At 42.9% G+C, this 15,475-nt stretch overlaps 1 protein-coding gene across 1 annotated transcript in view; it reads right to left on the bottom strand.

Moving 5' to 3' along the window:
• Positions 1-5,413: 5,413 nt before the first annotated feature.
• The window catches only part of LOC138758014 (uncharacterized protein YagA-like), a 63,346-nt gene continuing 53,284 nt past the window's right edge, over positions 5,414-15,475 (bottom strand). The window contains exon 2 of the mRNA XM_069926270.1: positions 5,414-6,394. The gene's annotated coding sequence lies outside the window, so the exon portion shown is untranslated. The remainder of the gene's footprint in view (positions 6,395-15,475) is intronic.

Below are 15,475 nucleotides of genomic sequence, written 5' to 3'. Positions count from 1 at the left end.
CAACAGGAAAGTCATGAAATTATACAGCATGGAATCATGTCCTTCACCCCATCTTGCCTACGCTAGCTAAAATGTCTTGCCCACACTAGTCCTAAACATCCCTCTAAACCAGGGGTGTCAAACTCAAATTCACGGGGGGCCAAAATTAAAAACTTGGACTAAGTCGAGGGCCGAACTAAATATTTATTGAAAATTTTCAACAACATCTGCATGTTTTCTCTTCTTTCAACATATGTAATGTTAAACTTTTTCTTAATAAAATAAATGTTTAATAATAGTTTTGGATAAACTCTTTCCAGAAGCATTAACAAATGAGAAATAAAATATTCAATAAATAATATTTCTCTTTTGAGGATTTGTCAAATGTTGCTAGTGTGCTGTCGAATAGTAAAATCTGAGGGCTATTGAGAATGTGGGAGAATAACATGATTCCTGAAACAATCAAATGGGTGACTGATTGTGGGCATGAACTCTAGCAGAGTTATTTGCCATGCCCTTTTTCCATTGGTACAGATATCCTTTGATTTACACACTTTTCAAGTTTTATGCCTAATGAGCTTGTATCCAGGTGCAGGACCATTTTTAACCAGGAATATATTTATTACTGTGACATGGAAACTATTGGAAGACGTTTTATCCTGAGATTAAAGTTCATAATCCTTACTCAGGCCTGTGTGCGGGAGGGCGGGGGTTTGTGGGCGATCGGGTTGGAGAACGACAGTGCGGGGGCATCGGCTCTCGCTGCAGGGCGGCATCTCGGCGGATCAGCAGCCCCGTCACCGTGAGTTGCGGGTTGGCCTGCGGCAGGGAGGGGGAGTGGGCAAAGGTCCTGGTGAGGTCAGGCCTGAGGCCTCCATTTCCGGGCGCTGGGAAGTGGCCTTGGCTTCCCCTGACACCGGCCAGGCCCCAAAACCAGAGTCCACGGTGAGACCCTGCAACGTAAACAGAGGAGGTGGGGGCGATTAGCAGGCTGACGCCAATGCATTCTGGGATTTGTTGTATTACTGTGCATGCGCTATACTGGCGCGGCGGCCAGCAGGCCACCTCTAATACATTTTTGAAATGATCTTGCGGGCCAAATATAATTATATCACGGGCCAAATTTGGCCCGCGGGCCAGAGTTTGATATGTGTGCTCTAAACCCATCCTATCATGCATCAGGAGAAATCATTGTTAAGCACTGCAATTGCTGTAATTACCCCCAACCATCTCCAGCAGCCATTCCATACACTCACTATCTTCTGTGTATTTAAAAAAAAAAGTTACCTCCAGGTTTCTATTAATCTCCCTGTGGGGTGGTACACTACTGGCCTACTGCAGGGGGCAACCTCTGTACCTGCAGGAGTGTAAGGGGACTGGCCAACACTTGGCTGGCTGTCAATCAGTTGGCCTGAATTGATCAAGCCCCTCCCGGTCGGGTGTCAATCACCCTCTGGGATATAAGCCTGCGCCGGCCTCACTCAGTTGCTGCAGCCACAGCCAGCCTGACTCTGTGGAAGTCATTGTGGATTAAAGCCTGTTGTACAGTCTTCCCCATGTGTGTGTCTGACTCTGATCCACAAAATTTCCCATGGCGGCTATGGAAAAACTCCTGTGTGCAGGAAGCCTCAAGGTAGACCCACGCCACCTGGAAGCCCAGACATGCTTCGAGATCTGGCAGCACACGGTAGAGGCAATCATCAAGGCACATGAGGCGACATCCTGGACTCCGATCGGAAGATATTGGTCCTACTCCGATCAAAGCTGGGTCCCCGCGCCTTCTAGGTAACCAAAGGCTGCTCCATGTACAAGAGTGCAATGGACACTCTCGAACTTGTATAAGCCCCCCATGAATGTGGTCCATGCAAGGTACCTCCGCAACACCCGAGCCCAGCAAACTGGGGAGACGGTTGAGTCTTACCTGGGACACTTGCGAGAGTTCCCCTGACTGTGTCTAGCTGAACCCAGGGTAGGTGTAGAGGAGGTCGAGGGGCTGATGTGGAATGCCTTCGTCTGAGGGCTATGCTATGCTATCTGGCAGAAGCTGCTGGAAGACAACATATATGCCCTAACCAGCACTGTGGAAGTGGTCCAAACCTTGGAAGCAGCAGCCCTGCACGTCAAAGCCTTCAATTCCAGGTTCCCTCATGGCCCTCTCACACTGCAGCTGCAACCCCAGGCCAAGCTGGGGAGGAGAACGTCACTGCAGCAGGCACCTGGTGCTCCTGTAAGTACTGTGGGTCCTAGTGTGGGTCAGATCGATGATCATGCCAAAACTGCCCAGCTAGGAACCAGTATTGTTCCCGATGCGGCAAAAATGGCAACTTTGCAAAAGTGTGCATCTCAAAACATGCCGGCTGCTCAGTGGCCCTCTATGACCTCCCACCTCCTCCGTGGACCCCCCCCCCCCACATACGCATGCTGGGCGGTGCCATTGTCCCCGTGATGACTTCCCCTTCCCCGACTTTGACTGCGCAACATCCGACCATGTCAGCGACTGTCACAGTGTGTTCCCCGAGCATTTGCACCAGCACAGCCCTCGTCGGTGCCGGTCACTGAGAACTAAATCCAAAAGGTGTCAACATTTTGGCAAGTATGTTTGGTACAGCAGTGGGGCAAGGTTTAAACTAATTTGGCAGGGGTATGGGAACCAGAGTGATAAGAAAAAGGGTAGGGAATATAAAGTAATGGCCAGGAAAAGTAAAATGGGAAAAGTAATGTTGGGAGGAGAAAGTAAAAAATCAGATGGTGCAGTGAGTTTTCGGGTCAATGATAGTCTTAAGATGGAGGTGCAACGACTCCTGGCGGAAGGTCAGTGAGAGAGCCCACTACTGGGTTTTCTCTACGATTGACCTGAAGTCGGCACATCACCAAATCCCTATCCACCCAAAGGACAAGCCCTATACCACCTTTGAGGTGGATGGGTGCCTGTACCAGTTCCGCTGGGTTCCTTTTGGGGTCTTCCAGCGGGAGATGGATTGCATGGCAGACCGGCACAAGCTGAAGGCGATGTTCCCATATCTGGATAACGTCACTATCTGTGGCCGTGACCAGCAGGACCACGATGCTAACCTGGAAAAAATTCTTCCAGATTGCTGCGGAGCTGAACCTCACTTACAACAAGTGTGTTCAGCAGCATGCACCTTGCCATCCTGGGGTACATCCTGGCCCATGGAGTCATCGGCCCACATTCGGAAAGGATGCACCCATTAATGGAGTTACCCCTCCTTTCCTTCCCCCCCACCCATGCTATAGGCCCTCCGCAGGTGCCTGTTCTCTTATTACTCACGGTGGGTCCCTTGCTTCTCGGATAAGGTCAGCCCTCTGGCCCAAGCCACAACTTTTCCCCTCCCACCAGAGGTGCAGACAGCCTTCACCCGCATCAGGTAAGACATCACGGACGCCACTATGCAGGCTGTGGATGAGGACTCCCCCTTCCAGGTGGAGAGCGATGCCTCCGAGGTGGCCCTCGCTGCTACCCTCAACCGGGGGGGGGGGGGCGCCCCAGCACCTTCTCCAGGACCCTCCATGGCTCCAAGCTAGGGCACTCCACCATTAAAGAGGACAAGGTGATTGTGGAAGCTGGCGCCACTACCTGGCTGGCAGGAAATTCACACTCCTCACAGACCAGTGGGCCATGGCGTTCATGTTTAACACTACCCACAAGAGCAAGATCAAGAATGACAAGATCCTGCACTGGAGAGTCAAGCTGGCATCCTACAGCTACGACATCCAGTACCACCCAGGAAGTTTAACTACTCCCCCAATGTCCTCTTGCATCTGTGCATCTATGCATGATGACCGGTTGCAAGCATTGCGTGAGTTCCTGTGCCATCCGGGCGTCACCTGGTTGTACCATTTCGTTAACTCTCAATCTGTCGCATACCATCAGGGATGTCAGGGACGTGACCGAGACCTGTTGGGTCTGTGCGGAGTGTAAACCCCACTTCTTCCGCCCCCCCCCCCCCCCCCCCCCCAGGCCCACGTTGTAAAGGCTACTCTGCCTTTCGAGCGTCTCAGCATGGATTTCAAAGTGCTCCTGCCTTCCATGAATTGAAACATCTACTTCCTCATGGTAGTGGACGAGTACTCACGCTTCCCTTATGCCATCCTTGTCCGGACACCTCCATGGCCACCATCATCAGGGCCTTGGGGCAGATTTTCACCATGTTTGGCTACCCCTCCTTCATTCACAGTGACCGGGGGGTGGGAGGGTCTAGTTTCATGAGCGTTGAGCTGCACCAGTACGTGATGGCGAGGGGCATCACAACCAGTCGCACGACAAGCTATAACCCGAGAAGCAACGGGCAAGTGGAATGCGAGAATGGGGTGGGTAAGAAGGCAGTCCTCCTGGCTCTCAGGTCAAAAGGGTGGGCCGTTGAGTACTGACAGGACACCCTGCCCGAGGTGCTCCATGGTATTCGGTCACTGCTGTGCATGGCTACAAACGAGACCCCTCATGAACGTCTGTTCTCATTCCCCAGGAGGTCGGTGACTGGAATGTCCCAGCATGCCTCGCGTCCCCAGGACCGGTGCTTCTGCGTAATCATGTAAGGACACACAAGGCAGAAGCCCTGGTAGAGCAGGTTTCTTCGTTCATGCAAACCTTAGCTACACTTGCGCTAGGTTTGGCAGTGGCAGGAAGGACACCATCTCTACCAGGGACCTGGCACCAGCAGGAGCACCCACCACACCACCCTCCAACCCAGAACGATGCTGATCGGGCATACTTCCCTATCCCCAGGCAGCTATGGGGAATGCAGGCCCTCCTTGACCACAGGGGCCCACTTCAGCCTTGGGAGACGAATCTGCTCCACACCCATCCAATACGACCCACATGTGTCGACCCTGGCCACCCCTCCACACGGCACCACACCAGACACACACACACACCCCTGCCACCAGCCCCCCACTTCCCCTCTGAACAGTGACAAGGAGCCAGTCCTACGACAGTCACAGAGACCCTGGCAGCCGCCGAATCGACTCAACCTGTAAATATTGTATGTACATAGTGAGTACGATTCCTTGTTACTGCCCCCCTCCAGGTCAATTTTAAAGGGGGTGAATGTGGTGGTACACCACTGGCCTACTGCAGGGGCCAACCTCTGTACCTGCAGGAGTGTAAGGGGACAGGACAACACCTAGCTGGCTGTCAATCATTCAGCCTGAATAGATCAAGCCCCACCTGGTTGGGTGTCAATCACCCTCTGGGATATAAGCCTGCGCTGGCCTCCCGAGGCCTCACTCAGAGTTGCTGCAGCCACAGCCAGCCTGGCTCAGTGGACGTCTTTGTGGATTTTGTGGATTAAAGCCTTTACAGTCTTTACCTTGTGTGTGTCTGATTCTGGCTAACAGTGCACCACACTCCCTCTCCCTCACTTTAAACCTAAATCTTCTGGTTACCCATTCACTCTCTTGGGCAAAAGGCTTCGTGTATTTTTTTTCCCATCTTTTATTCGTATGTATAAGTTCTTAGGAAAAACACATGGATGAAGGAAAAGGTTGTTGTAAACAGCACCATGAGGCTGTAAGCCTGCATTACAGACATAGCATGCCTGTGTGTCTCCTCCTGGTGGCAGCCAAGTCTAATCAAACAGTAAGGCATTGCTAGTTGCCTTGCAACCACCATTACTATCATTAATGTGTTCACCTCATTCCAAGATAAGGTGTTGAAGGTATGTGGAATATAAGCTTCAGTTGCCTGTGCATGGTATGTGTGTATATAAAAAAAAAATTGGAGGTATTTGTATAACTAAATAAAACATTGTTGAGGGCACAATTGGATAACAATGTGCTGTTATTGTCACCACATTATTAGAAGCAAGTAATTTCACTGGAGATAATGCAAATGAGATTTGTGATGTTGCTGCAATTCAGTTGTGAGGAGAGAATGAATGAATTTTCTTGGGAACAGGAAGAGGGAAAAAGCTGCCATGTAAAGTAGAGTTCAGAAACAGGTCTGATTGACAGTTTTGCTTTTCAAACCAATCTCGTGTGGTGGGTGAGATGAAGGCATAAGATGCCAGATAAAAAAAATTGGTGTGACAATAACATGGTTTAGAGACAAAGATTAGAAATAAATATTACCTGTTATAAGATTTTAAGAAAAATAAAATGATCAATGGAACATAAGAACATTAAAAAAAGGAACAAGAGTAGGACATTGGCCCATCAAAGTCTGCTCTGCAATTCAATATGTTAATTAATCTAAACCAAGCCTCATCCCATCTTCTCCAATGCCTTCATCTTTCAAAAATCTCCTCCTTAAATTATTTCAAAAATCTAGATTCCACCACTCTTTGGAGTTCACTGGGGCAAAGCGTTCTCTGAACTTGCCACTCAAGAAATTTCCACACACTTCAGTTTTCAACCATTTTTCTTGTATCATAATCTTGCAAGGAAGGATGGGAGTGCACTGTAAAATAATGACACATTTTTAATCCTGAGTTAAAACTCTGTCATTGCTTATTGAAATATTTCTTAAATGATGCAGTTATGGAAACCAAGTCATTGGGTGTAAATAAAGCAGAGATTGATAGGTTCTTGATTAGCCAGGGCATCAAAGGTTATGGGGAGAAGGCTGGGCAGTAGGGCGGAGTGGGAAAATGGATAAGCTCATGATCAAATGGTGGGGCAGACTTGATGGGCTGAATAGCCTATTTCTGCTCCTGTGTCTTAATGCCTTATAGAAACTCTAGACTTCTGTCCCCTGTGGGTGGGGGGCGGGGGGGGGGGGTGAGGGAGAGAGGGGGAAGAGAAAGGAAGAGAGAGGAATGTCATCATTCTAAATCTTCCATCATTTATCTCAAACTTGCACTCTGTTTATAAGCCCATCTGCCATAAGGGGAAATGATCCTCACTTCCATCCAGGCCTCTGAAAATGTTATGCCTTCAGTCAGGCATCCTACTTTCACCAATTCAATTTCTCTTCATGAAAGAAATGCTGCAACTGAGGTAACATCCTGGTGAATCTCCTTTGCACCCCCTTCCAGTGCAATTGCATTCTCCTTAATAATGTGGTGAGCAGAGCTGTACATTGCCCTCCACTTGTGGCCTAACTAACTTGTTATATAGTTGCACAACATCCTCCCTGCTCTTATATTCCATGCCCCAGCTGATTAAGATAAATATGCCTTATAAGCACATGCCTTTATCTACCCTTGCTGCAGCCTTCAAAGGTCCTTTGACATGTACAAGTTCCCCTTGTTCCTCAATTTCCCCTACAACCCAATGTGAAAATCCCAGCCGAAATGCATCAGCTCTCATTTATGAGGATCAAATTCCATTTACTATTGCTCTCCCCTTCATACCAATGCATGAACATCATGCTGAAAATATTAACTTCACTGTCGAGTTTCATATTATCTGTGAGCTTATTGATCATAATTCCAAAGTGTCTGGATTGTCCTCCATTAATATCTAAATAGTGTCAAGGTTCTTCAGAGTTGTTGCATTGTGATCCATCATTTATTAGCCAATGTCTGTATGCCTTCCTGTGTGCATGGAAGGGATTTGCCTGCTGGGAAAAGGATCTCAGGGTTGTAAGTGATGTCATGTATGTACTCTGGGAATAAACCTGAAATGATTCCTATTTCTGAACATGATGGAAGGGAAGTCGATGAAGCAGCTAAAGACAATGGGGCCAAGAACACTGCCTTGACAAATTCTGTGACTTACTGGGGCAGGAATGACAACTACAGCCATCTTCCTTTTAGCAGCCCACCATGGGATGGTGTCGGGACTTGGTGAGTGATTAACAGCATCAGCACCATCCATGAAGTTTTATGAACTGGAGGCATCATTTGACTGGGGACATCTGTCAACTGGGCACTTTCGTGTAGCAGAGCTACTTTTGGCCAAAGCTCTTCTCTTGGGACCATTCCAGGTACAAATCCAGAATTAGGTTGGAGGATCACCTTGAACCATGCAGAAAGCACTCGCATCTCATGACAACATTGACCAGTCAAAAAAGGTATTTTTGATTATTTTGAGAAGCTGAGCAGGCTTGTCAGCCAGTCTGTATTACAATAGACTTTGTGACTGCTAGAGAAGGCTTCCGAGTAGGCAATTTAAATACTTTTTAAATACTTAAATACTTTTTAAGGTCAATATTGATTGCAGAAGGGGATTTCACTGATTAGTAACATGAACTTTCATGACTGTTTTCCACCTGAATGCCTGTAGGTGGCAAACTATCCCTATGAATGAATGAATGGTGCTTTCTTTTACATGAACAGGCCAAGGAATTAAGAGTGACTGCAAAACAATTGCAGTGATAAACTGCAGTGATAATTTAGGTTGCTGATGTAAACTTTCATCTTATTTGAGGACCAAGGGCTCAAGTGCAATCAAATAATGAATAAAGATATTGAGTTCAGAAGTAGGCACATCATAATGCAATGACACAAAAAGCTGGTGAGACCCTTCTGTGTGCAGTTTCCTGGTCAGCCAGGTTCCAGAAATGTATAATTACGTTGAAAAGGGTGAAGAAAAGATTTGAGAAGGTTAGAAGGATCAGTAGATTTGAATTTCAAGGAGGATTGGATAAGATGAGACTTTTCTCCCTGAAAGCTTAAGACACATAGGGGAATTTTATGGAGGCTTATTAAAATCATGAGTGGCATGGATAAATTAGGCAGTCAGTCTTATTTCCAAAATAGGGGGATCTAAAAACTGGAGGACATCCATTGAAGCTGAGAGAGGAAGATTTAAAAGGGACCTGAAGGGGCACCTTTTTAATTTTTTTATTTTTCACACTATGAACCATACTGACCAAAATACACACAAACATTTCCCTCTTGAATATACACTGTCATTTTCTCCCCTTTTTCCTCCTCCCTTCCCTCCCTCCTTCACCCCCCCTCCCCACACACTCAACGTTCAACCTATATGATACATTAAACCCATTAAACAATGTCATCACACCATGAAAATAAACAAGAAATTTGTGTCTTCTGCCTTTACATACTGGGTCAGTTCATTTCGTCTTCTCCTTCTTTCATTTTAGGGGTTGGAGGTCTGCAGTAGGCCCTCTCTGTTGTGTTCCATGTACAGTTCCCAAATTTGTTCAAATAATGTGACTTTATTTTTTCCAATGGAATACATTTATTCATTTCCATGTACCATTGCTGTATTCTCAGGCTATCTTCTAATTTCCAGGTTGACATAATACATTTTTTTGTTACAGCTAAGGCTATCATAATAAATCTTTTTTGTGCTCCATCCAAATCGAGTCCAAGTTCTTTACTTATATTACTTAGAAGAAAGATCTCTGGATTTTTTGGTATGTTGCTTTTTTTGTGATTTTATTTAATACCTGATTTAGATCTTCCCAAAACTTTTCCACTTTCTCACATGCCCAAATTGCATGTACTGTTGTTCCCGTTACCTCTTTACAATGAAAACTTCTGTTGGGTCCCATTTATTTAACTTTTGGGGCGTGGTGTAACCAATTATATTGTGTCATGCGTAACTCGTGTTTATTGTATTTCTCATAGCCCCTTCTGGCGCATGACCTACAACCCTTGTACATTTTGAAGGGTAGGAGGAAACCTGAGCACTTGGAGGAAACCTATGCTGACTCAGAGCATGCAAATTCCTTACCAATTTGAAAAACTGGTTCATTGGTGCTGTAACAGTATTGTGCTAACTGCTACACTAACCATGAAAGGGCTGCTAGAAGAAATGGTAAAGATGGGGACAATTGGAAAGTTTAAGACATTCATACAGGTATATGGATAAGAAATATTGAAGAGGATATGGGCCAAATGCAGGTAAATGGAACTGGCTTTGTCAGCAAAGACAAGTTGGGTCTTGGGGTCTGTTTTCACAATGGGTCTTGGGGTCTGTTTTCACAATGGGTCTTGGGGTCTGTTTTCACAATGGATCTTGGGGTCTGTTTTCATGCTGTGAACTCCATGAAAACAGACCCTAAGGCCCAACTTGTCTATGCTGATAAAGCCAGTTTCATTTACCTGCATTTGGCCCATATCCCCTTCAACATTTCTTATCTATATACCTGCCTATAGGCATAGGCAAGGAGGTTAGGACAAAAGCTGGGCTTGGTGGGGTGGGGGGTGGAGAAGGAGAATGCTAGTATACCAGTGATCAGATGTCCAGGCATAAGCTGTGCTGTGGTCAGGGAAAGGAAGGTCAATTGTGCCTAGTTCTGAGGTTGGGATAAGAGGAAAAGTGAGGTCATTGCTGGCATTTGAGGTGGATGGATGGAAGAGTGTGGCTGTTGCTGCACGGTTAGGGAGGGGATCTGGATAGGGGAAGTGGAGTTGTGATTTAGGAAGAGAATGGATGAGTAAAGTCAGAATTATCATCAAGCGGTGGAGTAGTGGAAAATGACTGCTTCTTAGGGGGTCACTGTGGGGGAGGTGTCGACACTAGTCGCCAGCAGTGTAATTGGGGTTGGAAATTTGGGGGAGTGGGTGAGGAGTGCTCGTACTTTGGGTAGAAAGGATGTCTGTTAGACAAGGGAAATTTTTGTTGGAGTCAGGGTAGGGTGCTATATTTACAGAGGAGTGCTGTGGGAATAGTGGAAGGTGACAGACCAGATGAATTTTGTTAGCATCCCCATTGGGTGTTGTTGGACAGGTGGGCCAAACTCAGACTGAATGGGATTGATGTAGGTTTGAGTAGAATAGTTTTGGGGGTATATGATGATGATGGCAACATTTGGAGGCAGCCTGGGGAATAATTGGGTCAGTAGACTGTGAAAATTATAGCCTAGGTAGACAGTAGATTATATTGTTTGAGGATTGGGGGATGTGGGTTAGGTGCTGAAACTGAGGGAGGGAAAAGGGCAATGTCCAGAGTTTTCTTGTTACAGGTCTGAATCCAACATTACATTGGAACACCTTATTATGACAGTGGGTGACCTCTATTCTACAGCATCTTGATCTAAGTTCTCTTGGATGAATTGTCAGAATGAAAGGTTATTCAATTCTAGTAAAATATTGAGGCAATTTTCCAGTCTGATGTGGAAATGGTTTTTTGGGTGTTTCACTCCGGAATAAATGAATTTTGAAAAACAATCTGAAATAAAAATGTTTGTTATTGAATATCCTGGCAACAATGGTTTTGTACTTTCTACAAATAAATCTGTAATATTTGATCGTTTCTGAGAAATTGTCCAAACAATTTTGTAAAAAATTGTACATTTTCTTTCTTTTTTTTTAAAAAGTTTTATTTAAGATTTTATAACATGAATAACATATAGGATTACATTAAAAAAATTAAGAATAAAATAATAAAATTACAATACAGTATCAGTAATCTAAATAAACTATACCCATCCAATAATTATTACTCCTTAATAACCCAACTCAAATTAGTCCAACCCCCCCTTTCCCCCCAAAATAAAGAGTGAAGAATTAATAAAGTTAATAATATATGTGATAAAAAAACCCACTTACAAAAAAAAACAAAAAAACAAAAACATAACCGATTAAATACTAACAAAAAGAGAAGTAATTAATACTAAGATATCAAACTTAAAAAACATATTTAAATCAAACTTAAATGCATATATTTAACAAACAGAGTTAAGATGAAACATATATTTAACTCAAACTTAATATAAAAAATTAGTAAAGTTAGTAACATTGTCTATCAAAAATTCTTAAACAATAATCAATTCTTTAAAAAAAATTGTAGCATGAGAAAAAATAGATGAAAAAAAAACTTTCTCTAAAGAGATAAACCTTCACCAAATATCAACTAACTTCACATCTATCATCATATTAGTCACATAAACCACCATCTTAAAACAAAATTCAAACCTCATTAAGCATTGTACAATTCAATTTTAGTACTCTTCCACCATTTTTCCCTTTTACTCTTGAATAATTATCCAATAAAAGCTCCAATACCACATTTAAATATCCCCAATCATTACGTTAAAATTCAGATATCCAAATAATAAAAACACATCTACAACGAAATCTATATCTTCAACAAATGGAGCATAAACCACAATCAAAATTCAAGCCTCATTAAGAATTGTACAATTCAATTTATAACTTTCACCATTATTCCCTTCGTTCTATAACTAAAATAGCAAAATAATATACACCAGAATTACCACTCCTTTCACCTTAAAGTTAAAGAAAAAATATAAAAACTTATCCATCCCATTAACATTTACATTTCAAATATTCCTTATCTACTGAATAAACTTTACAAAAAAACCACATAAATTTTTAGTTTTTTTAAACAATCAAATACTTCCTTATGCTTTTTTTTTATAAACACAAAAAAAACCCTTCACTCTTTAATCTAATAATACAACAAAGAAAAAAAAATGGGTAGGAGGTTAAAAGTACCCCCTCCCGTCTAAACCGCGCAATGCAGTAACTCCCAAAAAAAAATGGGTGTGAGATAACTCACACGTAGCAGATGACTTTCAGGAAATAGTGCCTATCCAGTTCTCTCCCCCAACTCTCACTTCATCTTAAACTAACATCATCATTATTTAATATTCCTTTTTTTTTAACAACATTAGAAAAAAAAAGATCAACTCTTCTTTTAATCAGCTCCAACTGCCGAGTCACCATTACAACCATTCCTTCTTGGAGCACGGCTCTTTTCTTCCATCTCTTGTCTCCTTAGAGATCGCGGCGGACTACGTCTCTGTTGAAACTGAGTAATTGGTGGCTCTTGAGCAAATGCTATAGCTTCCTTTGGAGAATCAAAGAACTTTGGTTGGTAACCATCTTGAAAAACCTTCAAAACAGCTGGATATCTAAAGGTTGCCTTATAACCTTTCTTCCACAACAACTCTTTAGCAGAGTTGAATTCCCGTCGTTGGAACATAACTTCTTGACTCAAATCCACATAGAAGAAAACTCGATTATTTTGAATCATCAAGGGTGATTTTTCTCTGTTGTGCATTTCTAATAGCCACTCGTAAAATTATTTCTCTGTCGTAATAATTCAAGCAACGAACCAAAACAGGTCTTGGACTTTGACCTGAAATAGGTCTTCTACACAAGGCTCTGTGAGCACGTTCCAGTATTATACCTTCCGGGAAATGTTCTTGACCCAGCACCTGCGGAATCCATTCAGTAAAAAATTTTCTTGGGTCTGGTCCCTCCATTCCTTCCGGCAAACCAATAATCTTTATATTGTTCCGTCTGGATTGGTTTTCCAAATAATCAATCTTTTTCACCAAATTTTTATTTTGAGTTTGTAAATCTTCGACCATTTTGGTCATATCTGAAACTTGATCTCGTATTTCGTCTATATCTTCTTCACACGAATTAAATTTATCTCTCACTTCAAGCTTAAAAGCTCCAAACTCAGCCATCTGTTGAGAATTTATTTCCATCAGAGTATTAAACCTAGTACCAAGTTCAGTCATAATCTTAGATAATCCCTGCATTGTATAAGATAGTTTAGATTCAAGATTCACAAGAATCATTTCAATTGGAAGAGATTCTGGCTCAACATAACCAAAGGGTCTTCTGTTGCTTCCTTCATTCTGGTTGCCTTCCTTGTAGTATAGCTGCGTGTGGAAACCCCAGCCACAGTCTTTCCAGCAGTGACTGGAGGACGCTGGCCGGGATTTTCCCCAGTCCATAACGTATTAATTTCTCCCAGTACATCAAGTTGTATAGGTTCTTTTATCTCAAGAGGTGCAGTTTGCAGTGCCACCGCTACAGTTGACAAATGCCTTTCTCCAGCCGGTACTTCAACTGATGTTACTACAAGTGGTTCATTCATAACATTGCCGTCAGATGCTACTGCACATGTGCGAACCTGAGTAACTCTTTGTTCAAAAGGCTGTTTGGTGCCCTCTTTAGAGGGCTCTACTGATGTAACATTGATCTCTACATCCGAAAGCTGTACCTCTCTCCTGGGATCCATTTCAGGGTGAGCCCCGGTGTCTTTCCTGTAGGTAGACTCCAAAACTTGAACTTTTGGAAAATGTAGTTTTTTGATGATCTGTTTTCGTTTTTTTTTGCTCTTTTCCACCAATTGTACCATCATAAGTTAAATTAACAGCACTGAAGTTATCTAAACTTTTAAAGAATTTTAACGGGCATTTCTAGACAAAACAATAAGATAGAGTCAGGAGAGGACTGGAAGGCACATCTGATCCTTACGCCATCTTGCCACGCCCCTGTACATTTTGTTTCTTAGACTATTTTGGACCTGCCTGTTCTTCCATCCACCTTGCCTCCAATCATCTAAGTACACAATAGATGGATTATATTTTCTAATAACCTTGCCTGAGATGATTTTTCTGCACATTTTTTCTTCAACATTCTTTCTTCTTGAAGTGCCACCTGTACCTTTCTCAATCTCCCACTGCATTCCTCTGACCCTTTAAAAAAAAGTTTTCTTTTCTCCATCATGCATCTTTTTAAATTTTCCAGATATGATTTTTCTTTTAATACAAATGTCAACATTTCCCAACCCTCATTGCTTTTGAGGAGGTTGTGAGCCATCTTGAACTGTTATAGAAAATCTGCTTTAACGTTGGAACTAAGCAGTAAATTCTCAGGTTTAAGCAGCAACAATGAAAGACTGTTGATATATTTGAGTCAGGATGGTGCTTGACTCAGTGTTGTGGTCTTTCCATGAAGAAAATTGTGCCCATCTTGTGGTGGGGCTTGGAAAACCCTGGGTAATTATCTAAATTTCTTCAAGTAGATAGAGGGTGATAAGTGATGGGGTAGTCGCTTTAGTGTCTATCAAGTAAGCTTGTTGTGGATTGTATTACATTTCTTGAGTTTCAATGGAGTTGCACTCATCCAAGCAAGTGTAGAATAACATTGTATCCCTAACTCCTGTCTTATTAGATGGCAGAAAGGCTTTGGGGTAGCAGGAAGTGATTCACTCACAGTAAGGGCCCCCCCAAACTCTCTGACTTGCTTTTGTGGCCCTGAGAGTCAGGTTAATGGTGACACAAAGGATGCTGATGAATGGGAATGAGTGATGATGATGTTGTGAAGTATTAAGGGGTGGTTTATAACTTGCTTTCTTCAAACTTTTTATTATTTTTGAAATAAAAACAGATTGCATAAATACATATTATGTTCATGTAAAGTTACAACTGTAAAAAGGCATGTTGCTGATTGGGGGGGGTGGGGGTGGGGTAAAGAGAAAAACATCTAATGTTAATCTAATTTCTGAGGAATCCTGGCAAAGTCAGATGTCAACTACTAATTTTGATACTAATGGGTTCAAAAAAGAAAGGAAAAAATAAGGACCAAAAATAATTGATCTATAAATTTTGAAAATGCCTGTAGTTGAAAAAAATTACCCCAAAAGAAGAAAATTTAACACTCACTGTAATAATTGAACACCTAATTTTCTCTAGAGAAAGGGTGCCAGCAAATCCAATAATCATTGTGTATGTGTGGGAGGGACAACATTTTTTTAAGTTTATTTTAATTTTTTTTGACCATACATGCCGTAAATTACAAAATTTTAAAAACAAATGCAAAAGTAAATCCAGTGTTTACTCCATGATGGTTTGTAC

Source organism: Narcine bancroftii, chromosome 3 (assembly GCF_036971445.1).
Source record: "Narcine bancroftii isolate sNarBan1 chromosome 3, sNarBan1.hap1, whole genome shotgun sequence".
Taxonomy (NCBI): Eukaryota; Metazoa; Chordata; class Chondrichthyes; order Torpediniformes; family Narcinidae; genus Narcine; species Narcine bancroftii.
This window is presented reverse-complemented; position numbering and strand designations above follow the sequence as displayed.